The 27439-nt window shown below is 37.7% G+C and overlaps 1 protein-coding gene and 1 pseudogene across 7 annotated transcripts in view; one reads left to right on the top strand and one right to left on the bottom strand.

The window, feature by feature from the left end:
* Positions 1-27439, top strand: part of SUGCT (succinyl-CoA:glutarate-CoA transferase) — an 808774-nt gene that overhangs the window by 361839 nt on the left and 419496 nt on the right. The window lies entirely within an intron of this gene.
* Positions 5723-7063, bottom strand: LOC139438943 (latexin pseudogene; annotated as a pseudogene).

Raw genomic sequence — 27439 nt, 5'->3', positions numbered from 1 at the left:
CTCATTTTGAGAAAACTCCCTGATCTCAGGATACCTTAATTGTACTTAAATAAAGCAAGCTCTAGGAAGACTGGCTTATTGCTGTCTGCTTTGGTAGGTGTTCAATTTGTTGAGTGAGTGGACCCTTTGAGATAGGTACTATTATTATTTTCACTTTAAAAGTGGGAAGCCTGAGGCACAGGGTGGTTAGATAGTCTGCCTCTGTCACACAAACTAGCAAGCAGTGGAGCTGACACCTTAACTTACGTATTTTTTGCTGCTGGTCCATATTCCCATTTCTGTGAACATTTATTCAAGGCATAATTTTAAATAGAGTCTAGTATCAATTTTAATCCCACTGTTAGTTTTTGGCAAACCATTCTTTTAGGAATACTTGGACTCCCAAGTACTGTAGCTAGTGACCATAGAAAAATGTTAACATTACGCAGATGCATGCCACATGAAGTACAAAAGTACATGTCAAAGTATCTGAAATCACAGATTGTTTTATAGAAAAAGATATGACTAAATTACTTGGCAACAAACTGCCAAAATATATTTATAAATCTAGTTGCCAGAAGCTTAGGCTTAATTTTCCTTTACAGTACCTGTTCCTCAAAATAATTTAAAAAAATCTTCCAAATGGGCAGCAATTGCCTTTATTTTCTTTTCCCTTTTTAAAAATGTTACTGAGAGCACACATGCCAGATTTCACTTAATTGCATTTTTATGGTACAGCCATTAACCTACTGAAAAAAAGTAGCTTAAGTGGAAACACTGACAAAACTCTCATTACACTGGCTCCAATGTGTTGCTATCATAAAGTATCCATCTTCTATATGTATGTGTTTTCATAGGATACTGTTGAAAAGGTAATGGAAAATTAATGTTGCAATGGAGAATTTGATTCTGTGTATATATTTTTAAATACTCCAACACAGTGTATGTTTACAACATCAAGGAGTTTATTTGGAAATAAGGTTTATCATAAATTTTATGATATTTAAAATGTTTTATAACTGGCCATATTTTATTTCTGCTCCACATTTTCAAGTTTTTTTTTCCTTCTTCTTCATTCTTTGACAAAGTATCTATTATGTGTCTCTCTTTGGACTGGTGACAGACAACTTACCCTCAATTTTCAATGGGATGAAAGTAAGTGTGAGGATCTCAAGTGGTCAGTCTATCACACTTGCCCTCATAGAGGATTTTTGAAATTTAATTGTGAAAACATCTTTGCCATGGTAGATAGTGTGTCAAATAGTAAAATCAGTGGAGTCTGAGACAATACTTTTAAAGACTGTCTTTCATTGTTATTCTTGGCCTTCCTGATTCGGGGAGAGAAATTTGCCTATTGGGTTTCCTAAAGAAAAGAAGCAAGGTGTGGGGAAATGGAGCTACTGCCGTGGTAACAGGAGCAGTGGAATCTGTGTAACCTGGAGGTCATTTCTTTTCACACATACTTGATATCCATGTGGGTGGGTGGAAGGAGTAGAGATGGAAGAATTAAATGAGTTATTTGAAACTATAATAATCAGTGCCTTGTCCGTCCAGCCATCCTAGATATCAGTTTTTGAAGTTTCAGTGGAAATGAGTATTTTCCCTCTAGCCCTGAGGATTCTATCGGATTTTAGGTGATTTGCAGGAAGCAGTTTGATAGCATTGATCTTTTTGAACTGTTTGACCCTAAACATGTTACTTAACTTCTCTAGGCCTCAGTTTCTATACCTGTAGAATGGAGCTAATAATAGTGCTTCCCTGATAAGGGTGCTGGGAGGGCTAAAAGGGTTAGCACCTATTTGGCATTCAATACATTTTACCACTGTTGTTATTTCAAAGGTGAACAGATTTATTTTAAGGGGCTTCGGGGCAAAACGGCATAGTATAATTGGACAGACTTGGGAGCACATCCTGGTTTCTCCTGTGTCAGTTGTTTAGCCATGTAACCATATTCTCTGCAGCCTGATTTTCTTATGAGTAAAGTGGGATAATAATACATGTTTTGCAGGCTTGCTGGAAGAATTAAATTATGTATGTAAATGGCTAAGCACAGAGTCAGTCCCAGGGTAGGTGTTAAAATGAATGGGAGCTATTATAATTATTTACAAAAAACCAAAGTAATAATTAGATTGAATGCCTAAGGACCCTATATCCTTACAAAATAGCATTACTTTACTCAACAACATAAAGAACAAAGATCAGTGTTCTTAGAAACTCATGTAGTTGAACATTACCTCTCAGCCAAAAGAAATATATTACAGACTAAGTGGTTGTAAATGCTATGTTCTATATTTACATGATGAGGGTGTTGTGAAGTGTGGAGCCAGATTTTAAATATCGTGTGTGTGAGGGCTTTCTTGTTTCTTACCTTATAAAATGTCCTCATTTTAAATGTCTCTAAGAGCATGTAAACATGTTTAAAATAGCCTCAAACACTCATAATAAAATAAGCAAGATCTTCTAGACCAGACCATTTTTTTTTCTTTTTTCACTGCTTTACTGTAATCCTCCTATCAGGATTTCATGTTTGATCTTAAAATCACAGAATTTTATAGCTGGAAGGGACTAGTCCAACACCCTAAATTTACAGAGGAGGAAACTGTGACCTGATAAATTTAAGTTATTTGCCTAAGGCCATATAGCAAGTTAGTGGCAGAATCCTGGTCTCCTGTCTCCAAACCCAGAATATTTCTGGAGGAGAAATGACAATTGAGTCCAGATAAAATTGGAGCTTTTATAACTTAGGGGAGTTGGCATTGGGATCCTACAAAGCCATTGTCAACACGCAGCTGAAAGGGAAGATTAGGTGAGCCTGGTGCGGGGGATCCTCACCTGGTGGCAGAGGTTGGTACTTTTGAAATGACCGTCACAGCTTAGAAAGGATATTGTGATCTCAGGTACCCTCAGTTAACAAGTATACAAGAAAGTTAGGTTGAATCTGAAAGACCTGGTAGGCATTCAAGTAGATAGATTCAAAGTTAGATAAGCAATAGCACCTTAAGCCCAGAGAGGCTCTGATAATTTATAGCAGTGTGCCCTGCGACAGTTCTTTATCTATCTCCTTAACAATTAATTTATAATAATACCTTTATCTTATGGTTGTGCTGATAATCAAACAATATAATTCATGGAATGACTTTAGCTTAGTGTCTGGCATATATAGTAAACTCTTAATAAACAAGAGCTGTCTCATAATTCCAGTTGATCAGTCCATTCAAAACAGGTTATCTGTTACAGGGAGATAAATTCTATCTGTTGTGACGGTCCTGAGAGAACTGACTAGATTCTTAGTGTCCTACCTAAGTCACCCACAAATTTAAGATAACATTCTATTGTGAACAGGTAATAGAGATACTTAGTAGAGAAACTGAGGCAGAAACCTGTTCCATGAGCTGGCGTACATGGTGGTTATTTGGTATTCTTAGGGAGTACAGCCCTGGAGTATTATTATTTGCAGTAAACACAAGTGAGCTGGATCTATCCTTGGCTCAACAGGTTCTGAGTTTAAAACAAATGTTCCTCCCCCACCCCACTAGAGTAAAAGACCGCTATTGTATCCCTTCCTGGAATCCCTTAAAAGGGTGATTTTTCATCAGGTTTATATCTATTATGATTGGCTTAAAACTTAAACAGCCAGTAAACATCCAAAATAAGGTTTTTAAGTGCTGTGATTTCTGGCTACTAGTTGTTTTTAAGGTCTAGGTTTTAAATACTGGTCTAGGTTCAATAAGGTCATATAAAAATCTATTTGAATCTCAAAAACAAAAAAATACAAAAAAACAAAAACTGAGCAAAAATTTGTCCTCAGTACAATTTTCTCTTGTATTCAGGGATATATCAAAACATATGCTTTTTTCTTAGCTCCTTATGTAGCTTCACTTCTGTGTTTTGATGATGGACATTTCATGGGAAATCTGTACCTCCTGAAGCAGCTTGAGTCAGCAAATATGTGGGAATGATTTACACCACACTACTGCATTAAAGACGAACAAAATAGGCAAATCTACAAATAATAGACATTTATTCATTTCTTCTCACTTCAGGTCCCCCCAGGTTCTCTTGGAATGTAGAGATAAGCATTGAAAAATAAAACCAAAATACAATTATAAAAGAAAATGTTGAAAGAGGAGACAGCTTGTTTTTATTGCCCTTTCATTTCTTCTTTTAATCTGGCTTTAGCCATCTGACTATGAGCTTTTTTATTAGACCCCTTGGTATTATATTTTTCATATTTGCATTCCATGTGTGCAATATCATACCCAGAAGGATATAGGGTAGGTACTCAACAAATAAGAATTGAGCGAATGAAATTATGAATGCTCTTCAGTGAGGTATTTCTAGGTCTAACTATTGTGGCTTCAATAAAATTTCTGGGACGGGCAAGAGCCTATTAAATCTGGAGAAATTTGTTTTTTATTATGTGCTGAATGCGCTCTTTTAATCCACTTAGTAAGAGAACATGCATGCTTGATCAAATAAAATAAAACGTATGAGAATTCTTTATAAATTATAATATGCTCTGCAAAAAGTAGGTGATATTATTACTTTGTATTATTACTTTGAAAACCTGGAAAGGCTGTATCTTCACAGTAAATATGAGGTCTAAGAATAAGGACAAACTGAAATAGGCCAATTCTATGAAAGGATAAAACTAACCCTTGATGAGATCAAGGTGATCTTCCAGGTAATTAAACTACCTGCCAGAAGAAAACCAAACAAAAACATCTGGGGATTTTGTAGGAAGTTAACATAATCCAGAGTCTTTATAAAGTATCTTTTACAAGGTTTAACATACAATAATAGAAAGTTAGTAGACATTTAGAATACCTGGAAAAATAACTGCTAAGAAGAGATAAAATAATCAGTGAATACAGACACAGAATTGACCCAGATTTTGGAATTAGTATGCAATGATGTAAAAAATAATCAGGATTAATATGTGCAATAATAGAGGAAGAGGTATACAAAATGATGACAATGAAAAGAAAGGGTATTTAAACAGAATTAGACTCTATAAATTGAGTTAAATGGACATGATAGAATTGCAAAACATAATATCTGCAATTAGAACTCATTGGATGAGTTGAGACACAGATTATATACAACAAAGAAAGAATTAGTGAATTTTAAGACAAGTAAATAAAAAATAGATACAACCTGAATTTCAAGAGAGAAAAAAATACATGATAAAGCAGAAGAAAGAATTAGCAGAAAAGAGTAGAGGATGCATGTGAATCTTGCACAAGGTATCACATATGTTTCAAGAAGCTCAGAAACCAATATACACACACACACATACACTACCTTGGTGCATCGTAGTCAAATTCCTAAAACGAAAGACAAGCAAAATATTTTCTTACTTTAAATTGGGTTTTTTTTTTTTTTTTAGGTACTGGGCCTGGGAATTGAACCTGGGACCTTGCATGTGGGTAGCTGGTGCTCAACCACTGAGCTACACCTGCTCCCCAGAAAATATTAAATGAAGCCAAAGAGAAAGCCATACTAGCCTCAAAGGATCACCAAAACAAATAATGATTGATTTTCTTAAAGTTAAGAATTGAAACTTTTTATTACGGAATGTACACAGGACTATACATTTTAACACATTTTTACACAGTGATACTTTTTATTATGGAATCTATATAGTTCAGTACATACTATACTCAAGAACTTTATACAAAGTGACACTTCAGCTAGATACCAATGAAGACTGGCCTACACTCATTAATAACCATGTCACACTTCATTCCAGTGCTAGGGTCCTGGTTTCTTCCAGAAGTGCTTCCTTTGGCAGATAGCTATAATGTTTTACTTTAGTACCATATTGTGGATGCCAGAGAACTTGCATCTGCCAAGGAATAATCTCCTGAGATGCAAAACCATGAAGTAGAATGGCGTAGTATAATTCAATAAAGTCATCATTTCTTTGCACTGGCTTGACAGTTTGAATTTTTACCATGTTACACCACTTATTTTCAGTAGAATTCTGCTATACTATGTAACCACAAGCAACCCAGTCTCAATGTCAAATTGGCTTCATCTCTGGAGATACGTTTCCAAAATTTTCTGGACTATTTTGTGCTTTTAGTGGTTTCTTCAAGAACCTGAGTCTTTGATAATATGGAGTATCTTCTTCATCTGGGTTCTTTCCAATTTCTCCTTCAAATGTGAAGCTGACTTCTGGTGCATTATCTTGTTCCACTGGAGGGTAAAGTACTTCAGCTGTGCAAATCTCTCTCACTTGTTTTTGAACAATTTCTTCCATAGAAAATGTAAGGTGCTATTTATGTTTCTTCCTGGAATATCCTCTGTATTATACAGCCAAAGGAGTTCTGATGCAAAGTACCAGAACACTGCTGGTTTTTATAAAGGGTCTTTATTTGGGGTAGAAGCTTACAGTCACAAGGCCCTAAAGAGTCCAACTCAAGGTAACCTAAGAGGTTCTTCCCTACCCAATGTCGGTTGCCACGTTTTGAAGCAAGATGGCTGGTGACGTCTGTGAGGGTTCAGGCTTCCACTTCCTCTTAAAGCTCTGTGGGTCCAGTTTCTTTTGATCTCAGCTGTAGTTTGGCATTAGGCTCATCCCTCTTCACGGAGCTGATTTCTTTCCAGGCTCTGCTGCTCTGGTCTCTTCACATGGTCAGCTGTAAACTATCAGGCTCATCTCTCTTTCTGGGGCTGCAGGATCCTCTGTGGATCTTCCGTGTGTGTCTACTCCATATGAAAGTTTGTCTTATCAGCCCACCGAGGGAGCAGGACTCAATGCTCAGTCGCATTCTAATGATGAGGTTGAATCAAAGCCCTAACCTTAACATAATTTAATCAGATGTTTCAGCTGAATCAAATACAATCAAAGGGTTATCACGCCCAGAGGAAAAGGCCAGCTTACATGCATAATCTCTCTTTTTGGAATTCATGACTAATATCAAGCTGCCACATCCTCCATGCTGGCTTGTTTGACAGGCTGCACTAGAAACACCTAGTTGGGGTTCCCCTGCTGGCAGTTCATGCATTTCACCACCCTCAAGGCTGCCCTGGAGGCTGGGAGTGAGTGAGTGGGATTTCCATTCTTGGTGCGCAACATTGGGGAGACTGTGGGGCATCTCGGGTTTAGCAGGACTGGTACCGGTGAGCCAAGCATCCATTTGCCCGGGTTGCTCAAAAATTGATTTTTAACAGAGTATGTGGAGGCCAGGAAACAATGCAATGAAACCTTTAAAAGTGCTGAAAGAAAAAATAAATAATAATTTTTAGAAAACCCAAATCCCACTAATGTACAATTCATTATTATTTTGTAAAGGAATTATGCCAAGTGCAAGAGCAAGTGGACTGATTAATACTGATTAATAAGAAATCATCTCTTACCTCAAAGAGCTTATCTCTTAGAGGGATAAAAGAATGATCAAATAACGTAGAACCTGGCATTATATAATTAAAGTGATTTGTTCACCGTATTCAGTTCTGGAGCCTCATTGAAAACAATAAATTAGAAGTGAGAGTCATCTCAAAGTTTATAGTATTTATGCAAGACCAGGAATAATTTTTAAAAATATAAACTCCTGGCCTCTTTCCTTACCTATATGGGTACTATAGATATTTAAAGGACTTTCATGTACAAATATACTAGACTAATTCTACATGACCTCAAATGATTAAAAACTATCGGCAGTGAGAGCAAGTAAAGTATGTCTTTTAATGGACAGAAGAATATATTGAAGGACTTGACTACTTTGGAAGATACTGTCTCAGATAAAATCAACCACTTTGTGGGAATACTGGAACTGGATCTTGGGTCCTTAAGGTTTTATAATACTGCAATCTCTGGGTGTATAATCAAGGAATGTTTATGGAATTAGTGAGTGCTAAAGTCTGAGTAGAAAGTATGAAGTAGGAAAGTACACGTTTTCTTCAGAGGATGGCACATTTTGCATTTTGTTTGAAAAATAGGATGTATGTATAGGAATTGTGAATAATAAGGTTATTCAGGCTGATTGGGATTAAACTGTGGGGACTTCCAAGTGCCTAATTGAGGATTTCAGGTTTAATAGATAACACATGATAAAAATAATAATGGTACCACTGGAATAGTCTGCACAATATTCAAGAATGTGGGTATTATTTTTATTTTACAGAATAGAAAACTGAAGTTCTGTTTTTTTGTTTGTTTGTTTTTTTGTCTATGGTCACACAGCTAAATAATGTTAGAACTGAGATTCAAATTCAGAGCTGTCTGATTTCAATGTCAATGCCATTTTCCTCTTTACTGGTATGGATGTTGTATACCTTGTGTCTACCTTTTATCTTTCAGTGGCTGTTTTAAAAATTTTTAACTGAATGCATAACTTAAAGTCTAAAGTTAATCAATATCTCCACCTTCCTCTCAAACTATGGTAATGCTCTAACTCCAGTCATCCCTCAGTTTCCATATTATTGTTGGCCAGTATTTACCTTCTTATTTTAACCCCGTAATTAGTCATTGTGGCAGTTCACTGTCTCTGAGAAGAAAATTCCAAAGCTGATTTAAACAAGGGAAGGCTTATTGGGAGGAATAAAGGATAAAGTGGAGAGGGGGCATGGCAGGGAGAGCCTTCAGACTAATGCAGGATGTGAGACCTGTGAAAGGAGAGAGGGAACGAAAGAAAACATGGAGGAAGAGCCTCTGACTACAGCACAGCTCTGGAAATATCTTGGTAGTCCAAAGGGGAGTCCCTCAGCAGAGACTGTCCATACAAGAGTCCTGTTGACTGTAATGGTCTGGCTCTAGTTCCCCCTGTGCTGATTCCTTCTGGGGGTCTACAGAATGATTGCTGGCTCTCAGTGGTGCAGTACCTGAGGCTGTCAGCCAGCGACACTCTTCTCATCAGGATCTCTCTCTCTCTCTCTCATTGTGGTAAAATTCATATAACCTAAAATTAAGCATTAACCCTTTTAACGTGAACAATTCAGTGGTATTTAGTGTATTCACAATCATCTCTATCTAGTTCAAAGACATTTTCGTCATCTCAAAAGGAAACCTCGTACCCATTAGGCAGTCGCTCCATAGTCCCCTCTCTCCCAGCCCATGGCAAACACTAGTCTGCTTTCTGTCTTTATGGATTTTCCTATTCCAGATGTCTCATGTAAATGGAATCGTACGTGACCTTCAGTGTCTGGCACTTTTCACTTAGCATAATATTTTGGGAGTTCATCCACAATGTACTATTTATCAGTACTTCATTCCTTTCTATTGCTAATTAATATTCTGTTGTATGGATATACCATGTTACCTATATCCATTTATCAGCAGATGGATATTTAGGTTGTTTCTGTCATTTGGCTATTGTGAATAGTGCTGCTACTTGAACATTTGTGTACAAGTGTATGTTTGAATACCTGTTTTCAATTATTTTGGGTATGTACCTGGCAGTAGAATTGCTGGATCATACGGACACTCTATATTTAACTTTTGAGGAACTACTAGACTGTTTTCCTTAGCAGCCATAGCATTTTACATTCCCATCAGCAATTTGCAAGGTTTACTTTTGGGTTTAGTTTGCTCATTTTCTAAATTCTTAAATTTTAAAGTTAAGGTTATGGATTTGACATCTTCTTTTTAAACATAGGTGTTTACAGCTATACATGCTTTCCTTTGAACATGCTTTCAATACATCCCAAAAGTTTTGTTATATTGTATTTTTGTTTTCATTTACCTCAGTGTTTACTTAGACTTACACATAAGTTTATCATTTCATTTACTCACCATTCCCCTTTGCATCTCAGTTCCTCCAGATTTGATTTCCTTCTTTTTAAAGTATAGTCTTTTTAAATTGTTTTGGTGAGAGGTCGGGTGGTGATAAACTCTCATATTTTATGAGTTGGTAAATTGCTTCATTTTAGGGTCATTCTTTAAGAATATTTTATTTAGATATAAAGCTGTATGTTGAACAGTTATTTTATCTCAACATTATAAACTGAATTTTATAATCACAATTGAAACTTCTATTGCCTGTCCAATTAAAATTTTTTACGTATCATCTGTCCTTTCTCTTTGGCTTATTTTAATAGCTTCTCTTCATCTTTGGTGGTTTTTAGTTTTGCAACAGTTTGTCTAATGTCCATTTCTTTTCATTCTTCCCTCTTGTGATTCTTTGAGTTCACATAATCCATCAATTTGGTGCATTTTTCAGGCATAATTTTTTCATATATTGCATTTACTCTCTTTATTAGTCAGTACTGGACTGAGGCAAAGTACCAGAAATCTGTTGGTTTTTATAAAGGATATTTATTTGAAATAGAAGCTTATAGTTACAAGGCCCTAAAGAGTCCAAATCAAGGTTACTTCCTCACCAAAGTCTGTTGCCATGTGTTGATGCAAGATGGCGGGTGACCTCTGCCTTGTCTTTCCTCTTAAGGTTCTGTGGGCCCAGCTTCTTCAGATCCCAGCTGTAGGCTGGCATAGGCCTTGTCTCTCAGGGCTTCTCAGCTGCTCTGGTCTCTTCATGAGGTCAGCTGTAAACTATCAGGCAGATGGTTCATCTCTCCCCAGGGCTCCAGGATCAAAACTGACAAAGTTCTCTCTTCTTCTGTATCTTCTTCAGTGAGTGTCTGTTTATTTATATAGCAGGTAGCGGGTATGGGGACTTAAACTGAGTTATAGCCTACTGATGTGGTCAGATCAAAACCCTTTTCTTGATTTAATCAAATAAGCTTAAACCCTTTAATTTAATACAAGCGAAGGGTGTCACACCCAGAGGAATGGACCAGTTTACAAACATAATCACTCTTTTTTTTAGAATTCATAAATAATACCAAACTGCTACACCACTATTTTCTGTACTCTCTCATCTGGAACTCCAGTTGGATATTTTAATTATTTTCTTCCTTGTCTCTTAATCTCACTTTTATATTTAAATCTCTTTTTCTCCTTGTTGAATTCTGGTTAATTTTTATTAGCTCTATCATCCATGCAGCAGTTCTGCTTTCAGCTATCTAATATGGTCTTTAACCTCTCAATTGAGTTTTAAAATTCAATTATATTTTTATTTTTTATCTTTGTATCTGGTTATTTTTAAATGTTTTTAGTAACTTATTTTTTTGATGTTTTAAAATTTATCTCTCATTTCTTTATACATTTTAGCCATTCTTATTTTATATGCTATATCTGAAAACAGTATTAACTACAGATCATGTGATTCTAATTTTGCTATTTATTGCTTTTATTTATTGCTTTGGCTAACTCTTTCTCATGGTAGTTTATTTCCTTGTATATTTTATAATGTATTGTGTGTTCATAAATGCAATATTTGGCTTATGGGCATATTCTTCAATAGTATTTGCTTTTTACTCTTCCATGGCACTCTAAAGCAGTACAAAATAGGAACCTTTTTTTTTCTTAACTTTTTTGGCTAGGCATATTCCAGACCATAATGATAAATTTAAACCTCAGCCTCTTTAATGAGAGGCCATGGTTAAGATCATCAGGGGAGTCTTTTTTTTTTCTCACCATTTCTCATAAGTTGATTTTTCTCATTTGAACTTTCACTCATGGAATAGCCCCTTATGTTTCCCAGCGTTAGGAGCGTATTCCTCAGGTGCAATTTCCCACTTTGTTCGGGTCCTGGTTCAGATGTCAGTTAATGAGTTTCAGTTTTGATTACTGACTTTGAAGACTATAGTACAACAGCTTGAAGGTGGATCAGTGTTACAGAGAGAATTAGGAATCATTCATACAGAGTCATAGTTGAATCTCTAGAGTGAGTGAGTCACAGAGCCCAAGGGTATGGAGAAACCCCACAGAGAAGAATGAAATCAGAATTAGATGGAAGCAAGATTGTATAATTTCTTCCAAAGGTTAAAAAGGAGAGGGTAGTGATTGGGAGCAAGGAGATCAAGAAGGTGAGGACTTTGAAAAGAAAATACTGTGATTAAGATGTCGTTTGAGGGAAGTGGACTCGGCCCAGTGGTTAGGGCATCCATCTACCGCATGGAAGGTCACAGTTCAAACCCCGGGCCTCCTTGACCCATGTGGAGCTGGCCCACATGCCGTGCTGATACACGCAAGGAGTGCCCTGCCACGCAGGGGTGTCCCCGTGTAGGGGAGCCCCATGCGCAAGGAGTGCACCCTGTAAGGAGAGCCGCCCAGCATGAAAGAAAGTGCAACCTGCCCAGGCATGGCACCGCACACACGGAGAGCTGACACAGCAAGATGACGCAACAAAAATAAACACAGATTCCCGTGCCGCTGACAACAACAGAAGCGGACAAAGAAGACGACGCAGCAAATAGACACAGAGAACAGACAACCGGGGCGGGCGGGGTGGGGGAAGGAAGAGAAATAAATAAATAAATAAATCTTAAAAAAAAGATATGTCATTTGAGAGTCGTTTGGTGGAGTGCTGGGATAGAAGCCATAGTACAAGGGGGTAAGGCATGAATGAATGAATGGCAAGGAAATGGCAGCAGAGAGGGACTGTCATCTAAGAAGTTAAAGAATTTATTATATTTAATCAGAGAGTTAAGAACTGAAGTTTCCTTTTATCAACCTGTGGCGAGAACTTCCTAAAGAACTTAAATTACTTGGTCCTTGCAAATGTCATTCTCTGCTCAGAACACCTGAGTAACAAGATTTCATGGTCATTTATTTAAATGACTCCATTTAAATAATTAGCTATCATATTTTTAAAAACTGAGCTTACTGGAGGGAAAATATGTATTCAGATAAAAAAGTCACAGCATTTTTCTTTTGGCACTTAGCCAAAGTCTTTATTTAGGGATTTGTATTAAATTGCAAACATGGTTTATTCTCTTGAAGGGAATAATATTAAATCAAACTTTGAATAAGTCATATAATGTGAAACTGACTTTAGAGAAAATGAAAGCTCACACCCTGTAGAAAATGAAAGCTGTCACCATGGTCATTGCTTCTATATAGGTCTGAAAGGTTTGCCAGCATTTCTCCAACTGTTCTGTGGGACACTCTTCTGGAGGAAAATTCATTGGTATGCTTTCAAAGAGGGTGTTTTATGATCAAATTAATTTTGGAAACTCCCTCTTTTTATGAAAAAAAATCTATGCCTCTTCTGGAGAATCATAAATTCACTAGCACATTAAGGGGTTTGAAAAAAGACATCTGCTGAACTTTTATGTTTACCCAGCATGTCTCAAATGCATTTTGGTGAAGAAGAAAAATGGTTTGTGGGGTGGAGGAAGAGACAAAGAGATAGAGAGGGAAGATCCTAATGAACACTTTATGGAGCAGTGTTTAGTGACACTAGTTTGGGAAATGTCTAATACAGAACTGTTTTCAAATAAATATGAGGTCCTCCTATGTGCTTAGTCCCATGCAAGGGACATAATCTAAGAACGATAAGCTTTAGATGCAGCCTTCTTGTTTGCTGCTGCCTATAAATTCCACTATGTAAGAGAACTCCTGAATTACGGTGACCCTAACTTTATATCGTATAGCAGTTTGAGGAGTCCAAGTGAGTCTCTTTTGATTCCAACAAACAGAAAAGAATCAAACTAACTTAATTAAATAGGGCTTGGTGGGGAGAGGGAAAGTAGGGGGAAGTTCTTATAAGACCAGAGAGCTTTGGGACAGAAATTAAGTGTAGTTGGGCTTCAGAAGAACCAGGATACCAAAAAGAATGAGGCAATGGTTAGTCTGTGTCTCAGTTTGTCTTGTGTCTGGTTGGTGTCTCAACTTACTTGTTCTCAGGCTTCCATTGCAGAGGTGATTGTGCAAGGCCTAATATGGACATACCAGCCCTACCTCCTAATGACTTATTAAATTCCCAGGCCGAAGAAATTGATTGCTGGCCAGAGAATTTTCTATTGGCTGGCTTGGGAATGGTGTCCACCAGAAGTGAGGAATGGTTGGTTGCATGATGTGTAAATAGAGCTACTTCTTCAAGGGATTTGGGTGGAGTAGAAATGAAACATATCTAATGTAATTGGGATGAAGAATGGTAGTGTTGGTGAGACAAGCAATGATAAATTATTTCTAGTACATTCTGTTATTATGCATAAAAATTCTTAACTAGTTATTTACAGAGCAGGAATCCCAGAGGAACTAAAATATAACAATTACTCAAGCAGATAAATAAGCTCTACAGAAAAACGGGCTCTTCCTGCTACCCTCGTTCCTCTAATTAGTTTCATCTGTTAATGCTAGGAGGCATAGAAACACCAAATCTCTTCTCTTAAGTGGTTATGGAGACCAGAAAAGAACTATTGCTTTCTTCACCTTCTGATCTCCTGGAAGGACTTACCAAAAACTCATTTCAGTTTCTTTTGGAAGAATGTTTTTAAATGGCTCTGTTGCTAAGTTACTTTGGAAAGGACAACTTCCTAGTTGGTAAACATTTTGATGTAAAAGAACCTTGTATAACACTCCCATGCACAGAATAATATTTAGATTGAATCTTGTTTTTACTTTGTGAATAAGCTCCTATCATGTGCCAGATATTTGCCCTAGGTGCTAGGAATAAATTTAGTAGGCTAGCATGTTTGGCTCCAGGTTGCTTTTATGTGCTATCCAGGCTCTACTTGCACCAGAATTCATTCTCATTGCTCCGTATGCCTTTATTCAAAGGTGTGGCCTTCTGCTGTTGACCAAGTTCTCTGAGTTTCTCACCTGGTTAACTTTCTGGCTCCTTTCCCTCCATCCCTTTGCCTTGCTTTCACAATTTTTCATGTGAGAATTTGCGGTCAGGTCTCCGAGTCTCATCCCCACAGTTGGGACTATGTCATCTCTGGGTATACATCTAAGGGGCCAATTTCTTTCTCTGAGACTCGCAAGAATTATTCTACCTAAATACTGTGATACTTTTCACACTCCATCCTCCCATATATTATATTTTCCCATTATTGGAAAAGTTGTGTGTTTACAGAATGTGCATAAAATACAGGATTGCCATATACCACCCCACTCCCAACACCTTGCATTGGTGTGCAACATTTGTTACAACTGGTGATAGCAATTTTTATATTGTACTATTAATTAAAGTCCATGGTTTAACTTAGGGTCAACTATGTAGTGTAGTTCCAAGTACTTTTTAAAAAAATTTTATTCTGTTCCTATATATATAACCTAATATTTCCCCTTTTAATCATATTCAGATATATATTTCAGAGCTGTTAATTGTGTTCACAATGTTGTGCTGCCATCACCATCATGCATTACTAAAACATTTCCATCATTCCAAATAGGAACCCTATACATTTTAAGCCTTAACTTCCCATTCCCTATCCCCATCCTGTCCCCTGGTAACCTATATTCTAGGTTCTGACTCTTTGAGTTTGCTTATTCTACTTGAATCAAATCATTTAGGTCATAAAATATTTGTCTTTTTGTGTCTGCCTTATTTCACATGGTATCTTCACATGGATATGTTGTCGCATGTGTTGAGGCTTTCATTCCTTTTTAAGACTGAATAATATTCCATTATTTGTATATATCCTTTTTTTTTTACCCTTTTATCAGTCGATGGACACCTGGGTTGCTTCCGTCTTGGACAATTGTGAATAATGCTGCTATAAACATTGCTGTGTATATATCTGTTGAAGGCCCTGCTTTCAATTCTTTGGGTTATGTACCTACTAATGGGATTGCCAGGTCATATGTAGTTCTATAGTTAACTTTCTGAGGAACTACCAAACTGTCTTCCACTGGGGCTGCACCATTTTACATTGCCACCAGCAATGAATGAGTGTTCCTATTTCTTCTCATCCTCTCCAACTTGTTGTTTTCTGTTTTTTAAATAGCAGTCATTCTAATTATTGTGTGAAATGGTGCTGCATTGTGGTTTTGATTTGCATTTCCTGATAGCTAATGATGTTGAGCACATTTTTGTGTGCTTTCTGACCATTTGTATATCTTCTTTGTAGAGATTTCTGTCCAAGTTTTTTGTCCATTTTTAAATTTTGTTGACAGTAGGCATCCTTTTCTTGTTCCCGATCCTGGAGGGGACAGCTTTCATTCATTTACCCTTAAGTAGGCTATTAGCTGTCATCTTTTTATCTATGTCTTTTATAATGTTTCAGAACTTTCTTTCTCTTCCTAGTGTTCTAAGTGTTTTTATCAAGAAAGGGTGCTGTATTTCGTCAAATGCCTTTTCTGCATCGATTGAGATGATCATGTGTTTTTTTCCTTTATTCAGTTAAATATGGTGTATTACATTAATTGATTTTCTTATGTTGAACCAACCTTGCATACCAGGGATAAATCCTACTTGATCATGATGTATAATTCTTTTAATATGCTGTTAGATTTCAATTTATTTGTATTTTGTTGAGGATTTTTGCATATATATTCATAAGAGATATTGGTCTGTAGTTTTCTTTTCTTAAGGTATCTTTATCTGTGTTTGCTATGAGGGTGAAGTTGGCCTCATAGAATGAGTTAGGGAGTGTTCCTTCCTCTTCAATTTTTTTGGAAGAGTTTGAGCAGAATTGGAGTTAAGTCTTCTTGGAATGTTTTGTAGAATTCCCCTGTGAAACCATCTGGTCCTTGACTTTTTTTTTGTTGTTGTTGGGTGGTTTTTGGTGACTGATTCAATCTCTTTACTAGTAATTGGTTTCTTGACATCTATTTCTTTTTGAGTCAATGTAGATAGTTTGTGTGTTTCTAAGAATTTGTCCATTTCATCTACGTTATCTAATTTATTAGCATACAGTTTTCCATAGTATCCACTTACATTCTTTTTTATTTTAGCAGTGTCAGTAATAATGCTCCCTTTTTAATTTCTTTTTTTTTAATTTTTAATTTTTTAATTATTTATTTATTTCTCTCCCCTCCTGCCCCCACCCTGGTTGTCTGTTCTCTGTGTCTATTTGCTGCACCTTCTTTGTCCGCTTCTGTTGTCGTCAGTGGCACGGGAATCTGTGTTTTCTTTTTTTTTTTTTATTTTTCTTTTATTTTATTTTATTTTTTATTGATTTTGTAATAATATTACATTAAAAAAAAATATATATGAGGTCCCTTTGAACCCTACCACCCCCACCCCACCTCTCCCCGCCCCCCCCCAGCAACACTCCTTCCCATCATCATGACATATCCATTGCATTTGGCAGGTACATCTTTGGGCACCTCTGCACCTCATGGTCAATGGTCCACATCATGGCCCATACTCTCCCCCATTCCATCCAGTGGGCCCTGTGAGGATTTACAATGTCCAGTGATTGCCCCTGAAGCACCATCCAGGGCAGCTCCATGTCCCAAAGACGCCTCCACCTCTCATCTCTTCCTGCCTTTCCCCATATCCATCAGCCATCATGTCCACTTTTCTCAATCCAATGCCACCTTTTCTATGTGGACATTGGATTGGTTGTGTCCATTGCACCTCTATGTCAAGAGGAGGCTCAGATTCCACATGGATGCTGGATGCAATCCTCCCACTTTCAGTTGTAATCACTCTAGGCTCCATGGTGTGGTGGTTGTCCTTCTTCAACTCCATCTTAGCTGAGTGTGGTGAGCCCAATAAGTCAGATTGTAGGTGCTGGAGTCTGTTGAGGCTCAGGACCTGGCTATCACATTGTCAGTCCAGAGATTCAAATCCCCTAAATATATCTTAAACCCTGACACTAACTGCACCTCCAGCACATTAGCATGAAAGTCTTATGAAGGAAGATCCCATCTGAGTCCAGATTCATCACACATAAACAACCGATGGGGTTAACTACCAGGTCAGATGGCCCCTCTTTGGAACTGGTCTGTGTTTTCTTTTCGTTGCATCGTTGCGTCATCCTGTTGTGTCAGCTCTCCGTGTGTGCGGCGCCATTTCTGGGCAGGCTGCACTTTCTTTTGCGCTGGGCGGCTCTCCTTATGGGGAGCACCCCCTATGCGGGGGACACCCCTGTGTGGCAGGGCACTCCTTGCGTGCATCAGCACTGTGCATGGCCCAGCTCCACGTGGGTCAAGGAGGCCTGGGGTTTGAACCACGGACCTCCCATGTGGTAGACAAACACCCTAACCACTGGGCCAAGTCCGCCGCCCTTTAATTTCTGATTTTCATTATTTGTATCATGTCTTTATTTCTTTGCAGCCTAGCTAAAGGTTTGTCTATTTTGTTGATCTTTTCAAAGAACTAACTTTTGGTTTTTTTTGATTCTCTCCATTGTTGTGTTGTTTTCTATTGCACTTATCTCTGCTTTAATATTTGTTATTTCCTTCCTTCTGCTCACTTTGGGTTTAGTTTCTTTTTCTTTTTCTAGTTCTCCCAGATTTGATGTTAGGTCTCTGATTTGAAGTCTTCTTTTCTAATGTAAGCATTTAAAATTGTAAATTTACCTCTTAGTATTGCGTTTGCTGCATCCCTTAAGTTTTGGTATGTTGCATGTTCATATTCATTCCCCTCAAGATATTTCTTAATGTCAATTCTGATTTGGAAGAGACCAAAAACCACTGGTTGTTTAAGAGTATGTTTAATTTCCACATATTTGTGAATTTTCCCTTTCTTCCTCTGTTATTGATTTCTAGCTTCATTCCATGTGGTCAGAGGATATATTTTGTATCATTTCAATATTTTTTAATTTATTGAGATTGTTTTGTGACCCAACATATGGTCTATCCTGTAAAATGTTCCTTGTGCACTTGAGAAAAATGTGTATTCTGTTTTCATTGGTGTAGTGTTCTATATATATATGTTATCTACTGTATCATTCACACACTGTACTTATTGCTCTTCTGACTAGATGATCTGTCAATTACTGGGAATGATGTATTAAAGTCTTCTAATATTAATGTAGACCTGTCAATTTCCCCTTCAAATCTGTCAGTATTTGCTTTATATATTTGGGACTCTGCTATTAGATGCATATATATTTATAACTGTTACATCTTCTTATTGAATTGTTCCCCTTTGTCATAACTATTTTTATTTTGTCTATTTTATCTGATATTAGTATAGCCACCCCAGCTCTCTTTTAGTTATTACTTTCATGGTGTATTTTTATCCATCCTTTTACCATCACCTTACTTGTACCTTTGACTTTAAGGAGTGTCTCTTGCAGACAGCATATAGTTGGGTCATGCTTTTTCATCTGTTTTGTCAATCTCTGCCTTTTGACTGGAGTGGTTAATCCATTTACATTTATAGCCACTACTGATAATACAGGTCTTTGTTCTGTTATTTTGCTATTTAGTCTTTGTAAGTCTTATACCTTTTTTGTCTTTCATTTTCATTATAGTTTACTTTTATATTTATTTGCTTTCTTGTGGTGTACCATATGGAGGACCTTGTCATTTTGATCTGGATATATTTTTCATCTGTTTGCCTTGTGGTTACCATAGGGTTAAAATTGAACATCCTAAGTATATAACAATTACATGTGGTTTAACACTAACTTAAGATCAATAGCATGGACATATACCTTTCCTATATTTCTTTGTCCCCCCACCATTTTTTTGTACTTGTTTCCACTTGTATCTTTGTAAATTATATGTCCAAAAACCTAGATCTATCATTACATTTTAGGCATTTGCATTTAGCATCTGTAGGAAGTAAGAAGTGGGGTTACATACCAAACAGTACAATAAAAATACAAAAATACCAACTTTTATAATTGCCCAAATGGTTACCTTTACCTCAAGTCTTTCTTTATGCTGCTTTGAACCACTGTCTAGTGTCTTTTCATTTCAGTCTGCAGAACTCCCTTTAGCATTGCTTGTAGGACAGGTCTACTGGTGATGTATATAGACATTCATCATCTTTTGTTTATCTGAGAATGTCTTAATTTCTCCCTCATTTTTGAAAGAGAGTCTCGCTGGATATAAAATTCTTGGCTGGCAGTTGTTTTCCTCCAGCACTTAAAGTATTTCAACCCACTGCCTTCTTGCCTCCATAGTTTTTGATGAGAAATCAGTACTCAATTTTATTGGGACTCCATGTATGTAACTCTTGCAACTTTTAGAACTCTCTCCTTGCCCTTTGCATTTGATGTGACAAGGTATATTTTTCTTTATATTTATCCTGTTTTGTGTTCTCTGAGTTTCTTGGTTGTGCATATTCATGTCTTTTGCTAAGTTTGGCAAGTGCTCAGTCATTATTTCTTTGACTAGTCCTTCTGCCACTTTCTCTCCTTCTCCTTCTGGGACTCCCATAATATGTATATTGGTGCACTTGATGGTGTCCCATAGCCGTCTTAAGAATTTTCACTTTTAATATCTCTTCTTTCTTTCTATTCCTCAGACTGACACATTTTAAGTATCTTGTTTTCAAGTTCACTGATTATTTCTACTGCCAGCTCCATTCTGCTCTTGACACCCTGCTGGACATTTTTTCATTTCAGTTATTGTGACTTTCAATTCCAGTAATTCTGTTTGGTTCCTTTTCACAATTTCTTGCTCTTACTTAGATGCTCATATTATTAATTCATTGTTTCCCTGATATCCTGTAGTTCTTTCTCTGTACTTTACTTCATCTCCTTCAGCATTTTTAAAATCATTTTTTAAAAAGGTTTTGTTTGGCATGCACACATTGTCATTTTCTTCATTGGTGGTGTTTGTATTTTTATCCTCTTCCTTTGGATGGGCCATCATTTCCTGTTTGTCTTGTACTTTTTTTTTTGCTGCATACTATATATTTTAATATTTTAAATATTTAAAATGTTAACTCTGGGAGTTGGTCTTGAAACCAACTGGTCATAAGACAGAGGTATTTTCTGAGCTTCAGCCCTCCATCAGGAAGGTCTGCTTAAAACAAATGCACTGTGTAGGGTTTTTCCTGTCTTACTGGGCCTCTGTCTTGTGCTGGGCTTTTGATTGTTAGTTTTTTGGAGTTCCCCTGTTTACAGGAATTTGGTTGTCCCCTCTGCTTTCCAAGGGACAAACCTCCCACTCGTGGGTATCTGGAGCTAGCAGGCTTTTTGCTCCAGACTGTCTGCCTCTATCATTTTTCACACTCCTTTTATTGTCTTATGCTGCTTTGGCCTGGAGGGCAAATTCTTGGAGGAGAGTCACCCCAGAAGGGACTTTCCCAATTTGGTCTTTCCTAACCAAAAACAGAGTGAGGGACCTACATCTGGGGGTGCAGACTGGCTCCTAAGTGCCCAAATTTGCTAATCATAAGCCACGATCAGTGATCAGCTGTGCTCTCCGCTGATCTTGGGGAAGAGGATTTCTAGATTCCTTTATGTCAGCAGTAGGTAGCCAGGGACTGGATCCTGTGGCAGCCTGATGTGACAGTACGGGATGGGTGTCAGTAGCTGCTATGCAGAGAGAGCAATTTACAGTTCTGTAGTATATTTATCAGCCTCTTTCTCCTGCTTTTCTCTGGATGCTGTGCAGTGTTGTTCTGGCCTCTGGAGTTTCAAAATAGTTGTTTCAGACCATTCCTCTATGTAATAGTTGTTTTGGTAGAAGGATTGAGTCCTTGAACTCCCTTCTCCACCATCTTCCCTGGAAGTCTCCTTTATCCTCCATATTTTTTCTTGCCGACTGCTTTCCTTAACCATAGTTTTTCAAACTTTCCACGTTTTGGGCTCAAACTCTACTGTCATCTGGCTCTTACCCTAGTGCTTGTTCAGGTTTAGTGAGCAAATTTGATGTCAGGGGCTTCCCCTACTCTGTGGCTACTGTGTATGTTGTATGTTTTCTTTCTCATAAATGTTGAGATATGATGGGATTAAAATATATCTGGAAAACCTTATTGGCAAATCCACTCTATAGTTCACTTTGAATTGTCCTACTATAACTATAGTGAGTATCCTTTTCTAGCCAGATTCTTTGCTTGAAGGAAGTCAATATAGTGGTGACAGCTTGAATAAAGTTATGGTCTATGAGTGCCTTTAATTAGTCTGAGGTACATGTATGCTCTTTGTCAGAAATTATATTGCCATGAATGCTGCATAACTGATAAGGAACTGTGATTGTTGTAACATGTTTGGGATAAAACAAAGAGCACTTAAAAAGTGCTTAATGCAGTTACAGAATTCTTTCCTTGGAGTGTTCTTGAAAAATCAATATGCACTCTTGTCCAGAATTCTTGGGTTATCTTCTATTAAATAATAGGTTCCTCTGGCAACTTGTTCCAAATAATCTGGTTTAAGATTCTTTACAATAGAATCAGTTCGGAACCATCTCTAACAGCTTCTAGCCCATACATTCCAGGAAGAAAAATTCCATTTGCTATTATACATTGTGTCCAAGACACATGATGACTGTTTTCTTGAATAACAAAAGTCTTTTTAAATTAGTAAAATAACATCCATTGACAATTTGTGAAGAATATAAAAAAATTCAGGTAGTTTCCAGTTTCCCTTCTTGCCATTGCCTCCACACACAATATCAGAAACTGGGTGACCTAAAATCCTAGATTTGTTTCATTTGAAGTAAGATTTTATTGGTTTGAAGAACCTCAAGAATATCTTTGGACATTCAGATTTCCTATGAAATTGGCAAATACTGGCTTGAATTTGTGGTGTCAGGAAATCAGTCTATAATATTGCTATCAAGATTATTCTAGTAGAAAGTGATTCAAAACAAGGGCTTGAATTTAGAAATGAGTCCTCAAAATGGGTTATTACTTGCGAGAAATGTACAAAGCCTAATAGGTAATAAGTGAAATTGGAGACTTCTGGGTTCATTTATCATTTATTGCAAAGTTCCATTCCATAGATGACACAGTTCTTGAGTTGTAAGCAGTTTGTGCCTCTTTGCCATCTGGCTCAGCCCAGCTCCAGCACCATAAGGTGAACTGAACTGCTAGTGGTAGGAAATAGTGCTCTATATTTGTCACGATGTACTAGCACAGACCCAGAAGTCAGTAAGTGCTTGGCATTCCAGAAAACATTCTCATGGCAGTGAGTTAAAGTACATGGAATGTCTTTTTTTCACTGGGTGATGAAGTCATTTAGCAACGGTTACCTTTTGTGGAAGAAAATCTTGTTAAAAATTAAGTAGGCCTAGGAAGGCTTGAAGTTCCTGCTCTTGTTTTTTAAGTAGACATACTTCCAATTGTATGTACTTTATTTAGACCAGAGAAAATTCTAGATGAATTGATGTGGTAGCTTAAGAAGGTGATACACTATAGGATATTTCAATTTTACTTACCCCCTTTTTCTATTCGATTACCTAATATATTGATGTGGAACTTCTAGAAATCTTTTTTTTTTTCATCTTTAATAATTGTTCAATAATTAGGACATTTTCAAACTTGGCCAATATGCCTGGAAGCTCAGAAAGAAGAGTCTCTGGGAAGCACTAGAAATTTCCAAGACCAATGGAAATTCCAGACTGACTTTTAATTTTTACCTTTATATCTGCTCAATATTCTCTACTCCTCTATGTACATCTTCATTGCTCAGTCCCTCAGATGTGGTCATATTTTACTTCTGAAACTAGAGGAATGCAAACTCTGAACACCCATATCCTCTTGTCTTTATACGTCTCCCAATTTGCTCATGAAGTTCTTAGGTTTCATTGGAGCATCTAATCCCTTGACCTGTCAGTATTCTTTTAGTCTGCAAAACAACTTCTTCTCCAGGAGAGGAAGTTTACCATGATAATGTCTGAAGAAGTCTTGAAATTTCTGTTTGGTCTCCCAACCAGTGGAAGGTATCAACCTTCAATAAGCACAATTTACAGTGAGAAGCATTTCTTTCCTCATTAATAATAAAATCTGGTCTCCTATGAGAAAAGCATTGTTTTTGTCCTTGTCCTTCTAAAACTATAGACACTTGCCCATGCTACTTCCTCTTCCCATTCCATCACTGTTTGTGCCTGCAAGTGTTTCTTTCCTCTGGAGGCCTGAATTGTTTACAAGAGAAATACCCTCATCATGAACATTTGCTGCCAATTCTATTCTTTTTGTTTCAATTCTCCTTGTGATGGAAACATGTACCATATTGTCTGGTATGGAGAGTAAGGTATTAAAGGGAGTGAGGAGGGAAACGGACTTGGCCCCGTGGTTAGGGCGTCCATCTACCACATGGGAGGTCCGCGGTTCAACCCCGGGCCTCCTTGACCCGTGTGGAGCTGGCCCATGCGCAGTGCTGATGCACGCAAGGAGTGCCCTGCCACGCAGGGGTGTCCCCCGCGTAGGGGAGCCCCACGCGCAAGGAGTGCGCCCCATAAGGAGAGCCACCCAGTGCGAAAGAAAGAGCAGCCTGCCCAGAAATAGCGCTGCCCACACTTCCCGTGCCCCTGACAACAACAGAAGCGGACAAAGAAACAAGATGCAGCAAATAGACACAGAGAAGAGACAACTGGGGGAGGCGGGGGGAATTAAATAAATAAATAAATCTTATAAAAAATAAAAAAATAAAGGGAGTGAGGAGGAGAGAATGAGTTTGGATTGTATAGTGGATGAAGGCCTGGGATTTAGAGTCTAAGAATTAGAATGCACCAGGGCATTCCTTTCATGTGGCACACAGTACATTAGTAATGATTTAAGTATAATGATGGTATTTATTGGATCTCTACCTCATATCAGCAACTATTTTAGGGCATTTCTTTCTGTGACTGTCTAGGTCATAAACTAAAACTGCTTTATTATTATAGTCATTGAGTCAAGCATTTTACACTCTGGCCATAGTCTCCTCTTCTTCCACCTTGCTTGTTCAACTACTCCCATTATGACTGTTCTTTGACTTCATCAGGGCTTATCTATTGAAAACTTTCCCTTTCCCCTGCCCATAACTTCCTCCAATGTCATCACCTTCTTTCCTATTCAGAAAGTTCATGGCTCATTACTTGGTAACATTCTGGCTAGTTTTCTAACTTTCCTCTACCAGTGTCTTCTTGGCTCATCCATGGGACTCTAAACCAATTGAATGCAAATATCCATTTATTCTATGTCTAGGTAACTGAGAGATGTTGGAGAAAATCACTCAATACTTCAGCTATCCAATATTGTTTATCGGGCCACCCTACTCTTTCACTCTCCCCATCTTTAAAATATGTCAAAACATCTCCACTCTTTTTAATCCTCCAGTCTCTTACCTCCCTAACTTGATTCTCAGTTGATGACCTCTTCTGATATTTCATAAGAAATTAGAAGCATCCAGTGGGAACTTTCTCAGCTTCCTACCCCAAAACTGATTCAAGTTCCTTGGCTCTATCTTTAGACTTATCCTGTGTTAGTTCTCTCATTTTAAAGCCCTGGAGGGGTCCCTCTTCCTAAGGCTAGTCTTCCTTCTGTATGTCAGTGCTCTGGGTCCCATCCTCCCTTTCTTATTTTCAACTTCTTCCTCTCTACTGGTTTCTGCCTACCACTATTTAAATATCCTTAGATTTCTCCTATACTAAAACTTTCTCTTGGTCCCTATTTCTTTCTCCAGTCCTTTCCTTTATTTCTCTCCTTGACAGCTATACTTCTGAAACAGATGCTTGCTTGAGTTCCCTCCATTTCCTCAACTCTTACTTCTTCCTTGATCCACTCCAAGCACATTCTGTGCTCATGATGACACTAGGACAACTCTTGCTGAGGTAATGAAAGCCCATGTTGTAGGCATTCTTCAGTCCCCACCTTACTTCTGGCTACTTCCCTCTGTCTAGACCTCAAATGTGGATAGCTTAAGATCAGTCTTTGGCTCATTTTCCCTTCCAGCTCTGTAGTCTGAACTCTCTTCCTAAATGATTTCATCTACATAAAGGATTTATGTAGATGCTTAGATTATAAGCAAATGACTCCCAAGTTTTTATCTGCAGCTCAGACTTCCATCTGGTCTGTAATTCCTACCCATTTGACATATCCACTGGAATATTTGAGAACATCCATGACACCTCTTTCCCCATCAACTCTCAATCATGAACTCGCAACCATCATATTCAATCTATTAGCAACTCCAGTAGATTTTACCACCTAAATATTTCTTGATTTAATTTCTTTCCATCTTCACTGTCAGGACTCTAATCTAATTCATCATTATCTCTTGCCATGATCATCATAGCAGCTGCCTAATTGACTTCCCATTTCCAATCTTATCTTTCAGTCAGTCCTTCACATTTAAACTAGAGTATATACATAAAAGATAATGTATCTTATGGTAATGAAAGACACTAAAATTATTAAATTACTTATCTATTGTATTTTGTTTTTTAAAGTATTATTAATTTTAAACTTTTTAAAATTAATTTATTTTTTGGCTTTGTTTTTGGGGAGGTTTTGGATTGCAGAAGGGTCACAACTGGCAGGAGAAGATCACTGGTTGGGGTGCCAGTGATAAGGGTATGCGTGGGGTTCTCCCTGGCATTGTACCTGGGGCATGCCTCTATGAAATATGAATGCGTTCAAGTGGTCATGGGGTGTTGTTTCAGTGGGTGGAGACCCATATAATAACAATAACTGAAAGAATATTGAATTCCTATCCTGAGAAGTCCTGCTACATTCGCTAATAGAGTGGCAAGAATCTATAAAGTACAGGCAGGGCCTAGAGAAGGAGGACAAACCCATATTGCCATGCCCTTAATATTGATGGCTGTACTTATGAACCTTATTCTTGTGAAATTGAAACTTAGCTTAGTATTATATATTGCATAAGAATTACCTCCTGAAACCCTCCTTCTTGCTCAAATGTAGCCTCTCTCTAAGCCAAACTCAGCATATAAACACACTACCTTCCCTGCTGTGTGGGCTATGACTCCTGCGGATGAGCCTCCCTGGCACCATGGGATTATTACCAAGGACCAATTAGAGATGTGTTTGGAAAAAGACCTTGACCAAAAGGGGGAAATATGAAATACAATGAGTTTTTATGGCTAAGGGATTTAAAGTGAATTGGAAGGTAATTCCAGAGGTTACACTTATGCATGTCGCAGCAGGATCTCATTGACTGCCACAGTAAACAGTGTCCCAAGAAGGACTGCTTCTGAGAGCTTTAGAGACATCTACACACTATAGGCAGGGCAGATAATCTCAGGGATTCAGTACCCTGTCAATGGGCCTTACTTTGTAATATATGTTCCCCAATATAACCAAGTTAGGTTCATATAATTTCCCTATATATGGCTCTTCTGTCCCTTTTATTTGAACCTATAATTATCACTATAATCATTAAATATATGTAAAAGAGACTTAAATCTTTGGTCTGTTCATGTGCTGACCGAGTCCTGAATCTCAGCAGTGTTGCAACATCTACTCTTCAGTTCATCAGACTCAGAACAACTAATAAAAGGATGATGATGGACAACGCCCATCCCCCAAAATGGAGACTATCTACAACTGCAAGCAAGACAGTTCCATCCATCAGCCCCATTGTATCTAAGCTCCCTCTCAATCAGAAAGAGGGAGGGCATCACCATCCTAAAATCTTCAAGATTGAAGAATGAACATAAGAGGGGAATGCAGCTATGGGCTAAAGTAGACATCATTATTTGAGCAATGGAATATCTTCTTTGATATAAAGGCAGTGGTCTCCAGAGGTTCTGGGGGAAGGGAGAGTGAAGAATAGGTGTAACATGGTACATTTTGGGAACATTGGAATTGTTCTGAATGACACTGCAATGATGGATACAGGCCATTATACATTTTGTCAAGGTCTC

Source organism: Dasypus novemcinctus, chromosome 5 (genome assembly GCF_030445035.2).
Source record: "Dasypus novemcinctus isolate mDasNov1 chromosome 5, mDasNov1.1.hap2, whole genome shotgun sequence".
Classification (NCBI taxonomy): domain Eukaryota; kingdom Metazoa; phylum Chordata; class Mammalia; order Cingulata; family Dasypodidae; genus Dasypus; species Dasypus novemcinctus.
Note: the sequence above shows the minus strand (reverse complement) of the source record. Positions and strands in the feature narration are given on the sequence as shown.